The sequence below is a fragment of the Carlito syrichta genome, unplaced genomic scaffold (assembly GCF_000164805.1).
Source record: "Carlito syrichta isolate Samal-C Ts95f unplaced genomic scaffold, Tarsius_syrichta-2.0.1 Scaffold303013, whole genome shotgun sequence".
In the NCBI taxonomy this organism is placed as follows: Eukaryota; Metazoa; Chordata; class Mammalia; order Primates; family Tarsiidae; genus Carlito; species Carlito syrichta.
Genome location: NW_007247109.1, coordinates 35,595 through 46,204, shown reverse-complemented (window position 1 = coordinate 46,204; position 10,610 = coordinate 35,595).

Here is a 10,610-nt window from a genome sequence, read left to right as displayed (position 1 = left end):
CCCCAGCCACCAGGCTTCCTGTGTGAGGAGCAAGATGGGATTCACCATGGAAAGAAAGGCCTCCTCTCCTGCGCCCTTTTCACTACCCCACACTCCACCCCCAGCCACCAGGCTTCCTGTGTGAGGAGCAAGATGGGATTCACTATGGAAAGAAAGGAGGAGTGTGTGAAGCCTAGACCAGCAGCAGCCCCAGCCACCTTCACCTCTCCTGGTGGAGGATGGCTGACCACAGCTGACATGGACCTGGCAGACCAAGACTCCAGATCCCCAAATGTCAGATTCTGATGTGGCCAGCCCTGAACTGCCACCTCAGATGCAGAGGTAGGTGCTTAAAGAACAAAGTGGAAACAAAACACAGGTGCCATCTGGAGCTGGGCAGCTGTTCTCCAGCACCCATCAGGCTCCTCTGCCCAGAGCTTGAGCTCAGGAGCAGCGTGGGTGGAGCCACATTCCCAGACCTGCACTCCACTTGGTTGGCAAGTAGGCGACAGGAGGCTCTGCGAGCTGGTCCTCCCCTACTTACTGAGTGCCACCAGCTGGTTCCACCACTCTGTGCCAACCCTGGTGCCCCGCCCCCTGTGTGGCCTTCTGAGATGTCCTACACTTCAGAGAGAAGGAATCAGGCACCCGGCCTGGGCTGTGAGTTACCTTGGGTCACACCACAGGGCTGGGTTTTTTTTTTCTGTGTGTGTTGGAATGCGGTGGTATGCTCCCGGTCACCGCAGCCTCAACCTACTGGGGTCTGGCAGTCCTTCCACCTCAGCCTTCCAAGTAGCCGGAACTACAGTCACACGCTACCATGCCCAGCTAATTTTTTATTTTTTTACTGTAGAGACCAGGTCTCACAAAGTTGCCTGAATGGGTCTCCAACCTGTGAGCTCAGGCAATCCACTCGCCTTGGCCTCCCAAAGTGGGATCACAGGCTGAGCCACCGAGCCTAGCCAGGGCTGGGATTCTGATCTGAGTCTGCTGGCTGCAGACCCTTGGTCCTAAGCCTCTGGGCCTTCTGTCTCACGGTCCTCTATGCTTAGCATCAGGAGACAGAGGGCAGCCTCAATGTCTGGACTCAGACCTCATGCTTTGCAGAGAGTCAGAGACTAACCTGAGACTGGAGTCTGGCACTGGGGAAAGGAAGCAGCTATTTCTTCAAGGGTCTTTTCTAGAATCTTCTCTCGACTCCATGCAAAGGAGGCAGGTGTATCCTAGAGAGTTGCCTGGTAACTCAGGCCTACCTGGAGCATCCCAGTCAGGCTGGGTACTTCTCTACTGCTGGGCAAAGCCACAGCCCCAGGAATGAGGTCACTTAAAACAGCGACACAGACTCCGGAGAGAAGTTCCAGGCTCCCCAAACCTCCTCAGCGGGCAGTGCTCCAGGAGCGACCCCTCATCCACATGCTGAGACGTTATTGTATCAGATGGAAAGCATTCTGTCAGGACACATGGTTATTTTTACTCATATTCAGTTCTGACTTGGTAACACCATAATCCTTTCCTTTTGTGCTGCCTTAACTACTCTGAGCACAAAGACTGGATAAGGCTTCAGGTGACAAGAAATAACGTGCAAGCACCTTGCGGGCCCATGGAGACAGACCCTGGCCACAAAACCCACAGTGGGGCAGGTGGGCTGTGCAGGTGGACAGAGCATGGACCTGGCAGAGGAGGGGACTGTCTAGTCCAGGGTGGTCCCAGCAGGTACCAGGAGCTGGATGAGGAGGATGGTGGCTCACCTGGTTCAGATGGGCAGTCGCAGACACATGCAGATACACGTTCCTTTTTTTTTTTTCCCAAAGTTTATTAGAGAAAGAAGGGAGAAAAGAAATAGAGACATGCCTGAGTTGTCATGGGCAAAAGAAACCACCCACGTTCATCTTTAACAAGCACTGGGGCCAGGTGCAGTGGCTCATGCCTATAATCCCAGCACTTTGGGAGGTTGAGGTGAGAGGATTGCCTGAGCCCACAGGTTTGAGACCAGCCTGGGCAACTTGGAGCGATCTTATTTCTATGATAAATCAAAAAATTAACTGGGCATGGGGGCATGTGCCTGTAGTTCCAACTACTTGGAAGGCTGAGGCAGAAAGATCACCTAAGCCCAGCAGGTTGAGGCTGCAGTGACCGTGAGCATGCCACTGCACTCCTGCCTGGGTGACAGAGTGAGACTCCAACTCAAAAACAAAAAGCAAAAGAACTAAAAAAAAAAACCCCACTGGAACGAGGAAACCCTGTGGGCCTCGGGGGTCGTGCTGGATTCAGGCCATAGGGGTTTTCATACAAGGCATTCACCACATGCCATGGAACCCCCAGAATTCAATCATTCTACACTGGGTTGAAGGAGAACTTGCACTTTATTCATATATTTGTTAAACAGCTTTATTGAGATATTATGTGCTATGATATTTGCCCATTTAAAAGTGTACAGTTCTGTGATGTTTAGTGTATTCACAGAGTTGTGTCATCACCATGAATTCCAAAACATTTCCATTGCCCCAAAAGGAAGCCCGTGCCAATCAACAGTCACTCCCCATGTTCCCCTCCCCCAGCCCCAGGTACCCACTCGTCTGCTTTTCGTCTCAATGGAGTTGCCTCTTCTGGACGTCTCATGTCAGTGGAATCACATGAGGGACAGCGCTTTGTGTTCCTGTGTTTTCTTTTTTTTTTTTTTTTTGAGTTGGAGTCTCACTCTGTCGCCCAGACTGGAGTGCAGTGGCTGCTCCCGGCCACCGCAGCCTCGACCTACTGGGCTCCGGCAATCCTTCCGCCTCAGCCTTCCGAGTAGCTGGAATTACAGGCATGCACTACCACACCCGGCTGATTTTTTTATTTAATGTAGAGATGAAGTCTCGCTGCCCAGGCGGGTCTCGAACCCGCGGGCTCAGGCAATCCACTCTCCTCAGCCTCCCAAAGGCGCGGGATTACAGGCTGAGCCACCGAGCCCAGCGTTCCTGTGTTTTCAAGGCTCATCCATGTTGTGGCTGTGTCAGCACATCACTGTTTATAGCCAAGTGATATTCTACTCTGTGATGTTACATGTCTGTCGATTTGCCGGCGGGTGAACATTTGGGTGGTTTCTACTTTTTAGCTCTTGCAGATAGTGCTGCTTTGAATGCTAATGTGCAAGTTTTTGTGTGGACATATGTTTTCTTTTCTCCCGTGGATAGTTGCTAGGCCATGCAGTTTAACATTGGGCGAAGCTGCCAGACTGTTACTACAGTAGCCGCCCCACTTCTGGTTCCCACCAGCCACGTGTGACACAGAAGCCTTAATTTTGAAGAAATTGGTTGTGGCGTGGGGAGAGAGTGTTGGTGTCTCTGTAGTACTGTTCCCCAACCCGGGACCAGGCACTGCCCTGCCCAGGTAAGTGCCTCAGAACCAAGTGTCCCCTGCCCCAACAGCAGTTGCCCATGAGCACAAAGGAGTAAGACAGAAAGAGGCTTTGAGGACGGGGAAGGGACTGCGCCCTCTTGGGAAGAGCCACACTGAGCTTGCCATGCCGTGTAGATGTGTGACAAGAGCAGCCGCCCACCCTGTGGCCCTGGAGCACTGCCCGGCTCGAATACACATTTTAAGAAATATTATAGCCGGGCTCAGTGGCTCAGCCTGTAATCCTGTAATCCCGCGCTTTGGGAGGCTGAGGTGAGTGGATTGCCTGAGCCCATGGGTTTGAGACTCGCCTGGGCAACTTGGCAAGACTTCATCTCTACAATAAATTTAAAAATCAGCCGGGCGTGGTAGTGCGTGCCTGTAGTTCCAGCTGCTTGGAAGGCTGAGCAGAAGGATTGCCGGAGCCCGGAGCCCAGCAGGTCGAGGCTGCAGTGGCCGGGAGTGGCCACTGCACTCCAGTCTGGGCGACAGAGTGAGACTCCAACTCAAAAAAAAAAAGAAATATTATCAATGTATTACTTTTCAAAGTTGAATTCCAGTAGCAATGTGTAATTGCAGAAACCAAACATGACTTGTATTCGTCTTTTGTTATTGGTATGTTTTACCACAAATTTTTTTTTTGAGTTGGAGTCTTACTCTTTTGCCCAGATATTACAATTTTAACACTGTTTGTTTTTTTTCCCTTTCTTAAAATGTGTACACATTGGCCAAGCTTGGTGGCTCAGCCTGTAATCCCAGCACTTTGGGAGGTTGAGGTGAGTGGATTGCCTGAGCCCTGGCAACTTGGCAAGATCTTGTCTCTACAATATATCAAAAAATTAGCCAGGTGTGGTAGTGTGCGCCTGTAGTTCCAGTTACTTGGAAGGCTTAGGCAGAAGGATCGCCAGAGACCAGCAGGTCAGTGCTGGGGTGGCCAGTGAATGTGCCACTGCACTCCAGCCTGGGTGACTGAGTGAGACTCCAACTCAAAAAAAAAATGTGTACACATTATTTTGGCATCTTCTATGTTTGCTGAGTGAATAAAAACTCTCCCAACCTTCCTGCCTGTCATCACCAAAGGCCAAGTGAGAGGCTGCTAGCTGGTTTCTGTAGGAAGCAGATGCTGAGTGGAGCCGAGAATGCAGGTGGTTGATAGGAGGGGAACACCTATGAGAGGAACAGTGGGGAAGGTTAGCTGGAGGCATCCACCAAGCTAGCAAGGCGCTCAGAAGAAGTGTATCTGATGCAGGAGCCCTGTGATGGGTGGAAGTGGCGAGGTCCTGTACCCCCGCCCGGCTCAGTTACTGACTGGGGCTGCCCCCAAAGATGAAGGCACTACCTCAGCAGAATGAGAGGTGGAACCTTGAGGCTTTCCCAGTGGGCTGCCCCAGACTAGGCCATCAGCCTTGCCAGGGCTTATGGCTACGGTACGGCCTCTCTCCCCCATGTCAGCCCAGTGTGTCGTGTCATCCCTGGCTGTGCTTCTGGCTGTGCTGTCTGGTGACGGGCCTGGGAGGAGCTGGGCGGCGAGTCCTTTCTGAAGGGAGATCTGAGTGGCACACTTCTGTGTCGTCCATCCCTCATGCCCAGGGCGTCTGTCCTGGGCATGTGCAGGGCAGCTCCCCCTCGCTGTCCCCAGCTCCCTTCCTGAGGGGTTACTCAGAGGAGGGAGGGAGGTTATGAACCCCCATGGCTGCAGCTGGGCTGGGGGCCTCCTGGTGTGCCATCCCCCCCAACCCTCTCCGGTGGCAGCTGCAGGTCTGGGTAACCCTCCTGAGACCTGAGCCCTGGTCCCTGTACCTTCCCAGGCTGGGGTAGCTGCACTGCCGGTGAACAGATACACTTAGGCACCTAGGAGTGCCCCCACACCCTCCGACTCCACTCCCACAGGCACTCCATCTTTGCAGTGTGTGCTGATGGCCTCGCAGCCCCTCTAAGGGCACAGCCCCTCTCCAATGTCAGCCCAGCCCATCATCAGGCAGACTGTGCTGTGGCCGGTCTACTTACAGGTGTGGTAACCTGGACAGGATTCAGGGACAGCTGCCCCGAGAGGAGCCTGCTGCCTTGGGGTGAGAGAATTCTGAAGTTTCCGCGCTGGGAGGAGGGGCTGGCTCTTGATGTGGGGGGGCTACTTCTGCAGTCCACATGGTTCAGGGATGTCTGAGAAGTCAGATGCTGCAGATGCCTTGGGACTGGCCAGTGTCCAGGCCCCACCCCCAATAGGGGGTTACAGGACTCCTGCCAGGGCCCTGACTCTGGCCTCACAGTTGTGCCTCCGCTGGGTGCTCGGCCATGTTTGAATTCAGCTGCTGGCCATCACATCCGGCCTGAACTTGAACTTGTTCTGCACCCGCCTCCTGCCCAGACAGGCTCCTCACTGGCTCTCACACTCAGGCTTCAATTGTCTGCTAATTGCCCTCCACTGGTCATTATCCAGCTCTAAGTCAGTGCGACTTAGTAAACAGCTCTCCAGTGCCATTATCCTGCCCCACCCCCCACACACAGGAGCACCTGAATCCTTTATAGCTCTGGCTGGCGGCTGGCACCTGTGTCTGCTCATTGGCCCAGGCTGTCCCCGGAGGAACGTTAACACCTGGGCCTGGGCCAGGCTGGCTGTGCACCCAGAACCGGGGAGGGGTCCAGCCTGCAAGCCTGTCTTGCTGCTACTTGCTGGGAGCACTCCAGTGAACTGTCGAGTCCTCTAGGAAGTAGACATTGGGGGCAGTTGATGGCTTCTTGAGAAGTCATGCCTCCGAGAGGAGGAAGGGAAGCAGGACTGGGCAGGGCACCCTGACCATGATGTGGCCCTGGCCCGGTGCCAGCTAGCCCAGTAGAGGGCTCTGGAGCAGTCTGCCTGCCTGAGAGGTCCTGCCTTGGCAGAAGTAGCTGCTGCCCCATCTTGTCAGCAGTGACTAGGGTCACCTGAAAAGGCCGTGACCTGGCTTGCCACTGGCAACTGGAGCGTGCCCACACACTGGCACTGAGCAATGGTTTGTTCTCAGAGGGGGATCTGAGCAGGTGTCTCCGCACTTGTCACGGAGAGGGCATCAGCACCTTGTGTCACCTGTCCTCCTGGGCAAGCCTTCCTCATGGGTGCCCTTTCATGAGGAGTCTCAGGCTTGCTTTGGGAGGTCAACACAGTTCGTACTTTCTTTGAAACTGGGCCCACCCTGGGCTCCCATGGGCTGTGTTTGGGCTGCCCAGACAACTTTTTGGACCCCTGTGATTGGGCAGGATGGTAACTTGGTGAGGGAAGCATCCCCTAAGTGGGGCCCACACATTCTCTCCTGGAAGTTTGGATCTGGGGCCCTGGGGACTGAGGCCAGTGATGGTGGCCCTTTCACAGGAAGAGTGCTTGGGGCTGGGCTGGGATCAGGCCTCGGCATGTACCTCCTTCGGTGCTGTGGCGGATCCGGGAGAAGTGGAGAGAGGCAGGCAGTGGTGGTGGGGCACCCACCCAGGGCAGCTCCAGGGGACACGGAGGGGCATTTCTGATGCCAGTTCCCAAGAACCCAGCTGGTATGCAACTCTTGGCCTTGGGTGGTCTTCCAGTGTCACGTCAGGTCCCCATGACACATCTCCCTCTGGAAGCTGGCATGAGGGGCTACCTGTTCTGGGGCCCTGTGTGCCCCAGACCTCATGCATCTATGGCAGGAAGATTTCAGGTTTACTATCCTTGTCATCCCAGCCCCAGGAATGCAGCTGTGGCCTGTCCCTCTGGCAAACTTCAGTCTCCCAGAGATTCACTGTCTGGGAGGCTGGGGGAGGGGCAGAATTCCTCCTCCACTCCCAGCATGGACAACTCACAGTGATTGACTGGAGGTGGTCATGTGACCCTGGCCTGGCCGTTGGGAGGGTGTCCTGGGACTTTCACTACTCTGCTGGGGTGAAGTTTCTCTCTTGCCCAGGGGCAGAGCTGGCAGATGGAAACCTGGAGCTGCGGGAGGATGGGGGATAATGCCCTGAAATGGACAGAGACAGACCTCCAGAGACCATTTGGCTGCTAAGTCCAGCCATGCCTTTGCTGTGTTCTTACATCAGTCAATAAAGAGCCTCTTTATTTGCTTAAACTTATTAGGTTGGATTCTGCCCCTTGTTGCTGGCTGAAGAGGCTCATGAGATACCCTCTATAGCCCCTGCCAAGCCAGAGCCAGGGGACTTATCTCCAAGGACCCTGCTCAGCTCCTAGGACAGGCCGATGGACGCACCCCAGGTCCCTGGGCTTGGAGGCACCACCCCAGGGCTCATCCCTCCTCACACCCAGGTGCACCTCCAGCCTCGAACTCTGCTGGAACAGAAAACTCTACACCTGTCGAGCGTGCCTATCCACCGGACACCGCTATTGGGACTCCAGCTACCAGGAAGTAACAGCCAGGTCACACATGGCCCTGCCCTCCTGGAACCTGAGGGGAGGGATCCCCACCCTTACCTCCACCCACAGGTAAGCAGCACCCCTTCAAGATCAATGTCCCGCCTTCACGTATTAAAAGGTGACTTTACTGATATTTATTTTTTAATTTTTTAAATTTTTTTATTTTTTGAGTTGGAGTCTCACTCTGTCACCCAGACTGGAGTGAAGTGGCCGCTCCCGGCCACCGCAGCCTCGACCTGCTGGGCTCCGGTGATCCTTCCGCCTCAGCCTTCCAAGTAGCTGGAATTACAGGCATGTGCTACCACGCCTGGCTGATTTTTTGATTCATTGTAGAGATGAGGTCTCGCTGTCCAGGCGGGTCTCGAACCTGCGGGCTCAAGCAATCCACTCACCTCAGCCTCCCAAAGGCGTGGGATTACAGGCTGAGCCACTGAGCCCGGCTTTTTACTGATATTTAATTCATATGCCCTCCATTCACCCAAAGTGTACACTTTCGTGGTTTGTGGTATAGTCACAGTTTTGCACAACCAATTTCAGAACATTTTCCCCCTCCCGCCAAGAGAAAGCCCATGTTTGCAAGCAGTCCCTTTTCCCCTTCGCGTTCTTCCAACCTAGAACCTGCACCTATGAAGGTGCCAACTGTCTCTGAGACTGCCCCCTCTAGACCTTTCACGTGAACAGAATCCCATGTGATGTCTTTTTTTGTGTCTGACTTATTTCTCTCACTGTGTTTCAGGTTTATCCATGTCGAAAATGTATCTGAAGCTCATTCCTTTTTATTGCTGCATAGCATTTCATTGTGTGGCTATATTGTATTTTATTTATCCATACACAAGTTCATGGACATTTGGGTTGTATCCATTTTTAGCCATTAAGAATAATGCTGAGCCAGGTACAGTAGCTCATGCATGTAATCCCATCACATTGGGAGGCTGAAGTGAGAGGATTGCTTCAGCCCACAAGTTTGAGGCTGCAGTGAGCTGTGATCACAGCCCTGCACTCCAACCTGGGCAACAGAGAAAGATCATGTTTCAAAAAAGGAGAAGGAGGGAGGAGGCTGCAGGAGGAGGAGGAGGAGCGGAGAAGGAAGGGGAGGAGAAAGGTGACTGCTGTGAACATAGGCAGCCAGGTCCACACATAGACTGTTTTCCTTCCTTGTGGGTGTGCACCTAGGAGTCGAATTGCTGGTCTTACAGTGACTCTGCTGAACCTTTTGAGTCACTATCAACTGGTTTTCCAAAGTGCCTTCTGTGTTTTCAACTCCTACCCGCAGGGTATGAGGATTCCAGGTTTTCCATGTCCTTGCCGGCACTTGTTCTTTTCCATCTTGTTGAGTACAGCCATCTCAGTGAGTGTGAAGTGGTGTGTCACTGAGGTTTTGATTTGTGTTTCTCCAGTGGTGTTGAGCACCCTTCACCTCCTTTTTGGCCATTTGTAGATCTCTTTTATAGTAATATCTGTGCAGAGCCTTTGACCATTTATAAATTGGGTTAATTGTGTTTTTAGTATTGAGTTATAAGCATTTTTTATACATTGTAGATAGAAGTCCCTTATAAGATATATGATTTACACATATTTTCTCCACTTCTGTGGGTTGTGTTTTCACTGTCTTGATGTTGTCTTTTGAAGCACAATGGCTTGTAATTTTGATGAAGTCCTATTTATCATTTTTTTTCTTCTTGTATTGCTTGTGCTTTTGTTGTCATATCTAAAAAAAAAAACAGTGTCTAATCCAAGGTCTACACCTATTCTAAGAGATTTGCAGTTTTTGCTTAGATCTTTTATCCGTTTTTTTTAGTACATTTTGCATATAGTGTGAGGTAGGGACCCATCTTCACTCTTTTGCGTGTGAATAGCCAGTTGTCTCAGCACCACTTGTTGAAAAGACCGTCCTTTTTCCATGGAATGTTCTTGGTACTCTTGTCAAAAGTCAGCTGCCTACCAATGTGAGAGTTTCTTTTCTTTTTTGAATAGGAGTCTCACTCTGTTGCCCAAGCTGTAGTGCAGTGGCACACTCACAGTCCACAGTCTCAACTTGTTGGGCTCAGGCGATCCTTCCACCTCAGCCTTCCAAGTAGCAGGAACTACAGGCATGCACCACCATGCCGAACTAATTTTTATTGATTTATTGTGGAGACAAGGTCTCACCATGTTGCCCTGGCTGGTCTTGAACCAATGGGCTCAGGCAGTCTTCTCACTTCAGCCTCCCAAAGTGCTGGGATTACAGGTGTGAGCCACTACACCCAGCTATGTGAGAGTTTCTTTGGGGGTTCTCTGTTCTATTTCATTGATCTATATGTTTATCCTTATCCCAGCACCATACTGTCTTGATTATTATAGCTTTGTTAGTAAGTCTTGATATTGGAAAGTATGAGTTCTCTAATTTGTTCATTTTTAAGATTGCTTTGACTAGTCTGAGTTTCTTGACTTTCCATATGTATTTAAGGATCAGTTTGCCAATTTCTGCAAAGAAGTTAGCTAAGAGTTTGATAGGGATTGCATTGAATCTAATATACCAGTGGCATCAGGGAAATACAAATACAAATCAATTTGGGAAGTATTGTCCTCTTAAAAATATTCAGTCTTCCAATCCATGATCATTGGATGAATTTCCATTTATTTAAGTCTTTTAAAATTTCTTTCAACAGTGTTTTGTAATTTTCAGAAGATATGTTTTGCACTTCTTTTAAGTTTACTCCTAAGTGTTAAATGGAATTGTTTTCTTAATTTCAATTTTGGTTTTTTCACTGCTGCTGTATAGTAGGACAGTTGATTTTCATATATTGATCTTGTATTCTGCAGACTTGCTGAAATTGCTTATTAGTTCTAATAGTTTCTTTTTTTTTTTTTTTTTTTAGTTGGAGTCTCACTCTGTCGCCCA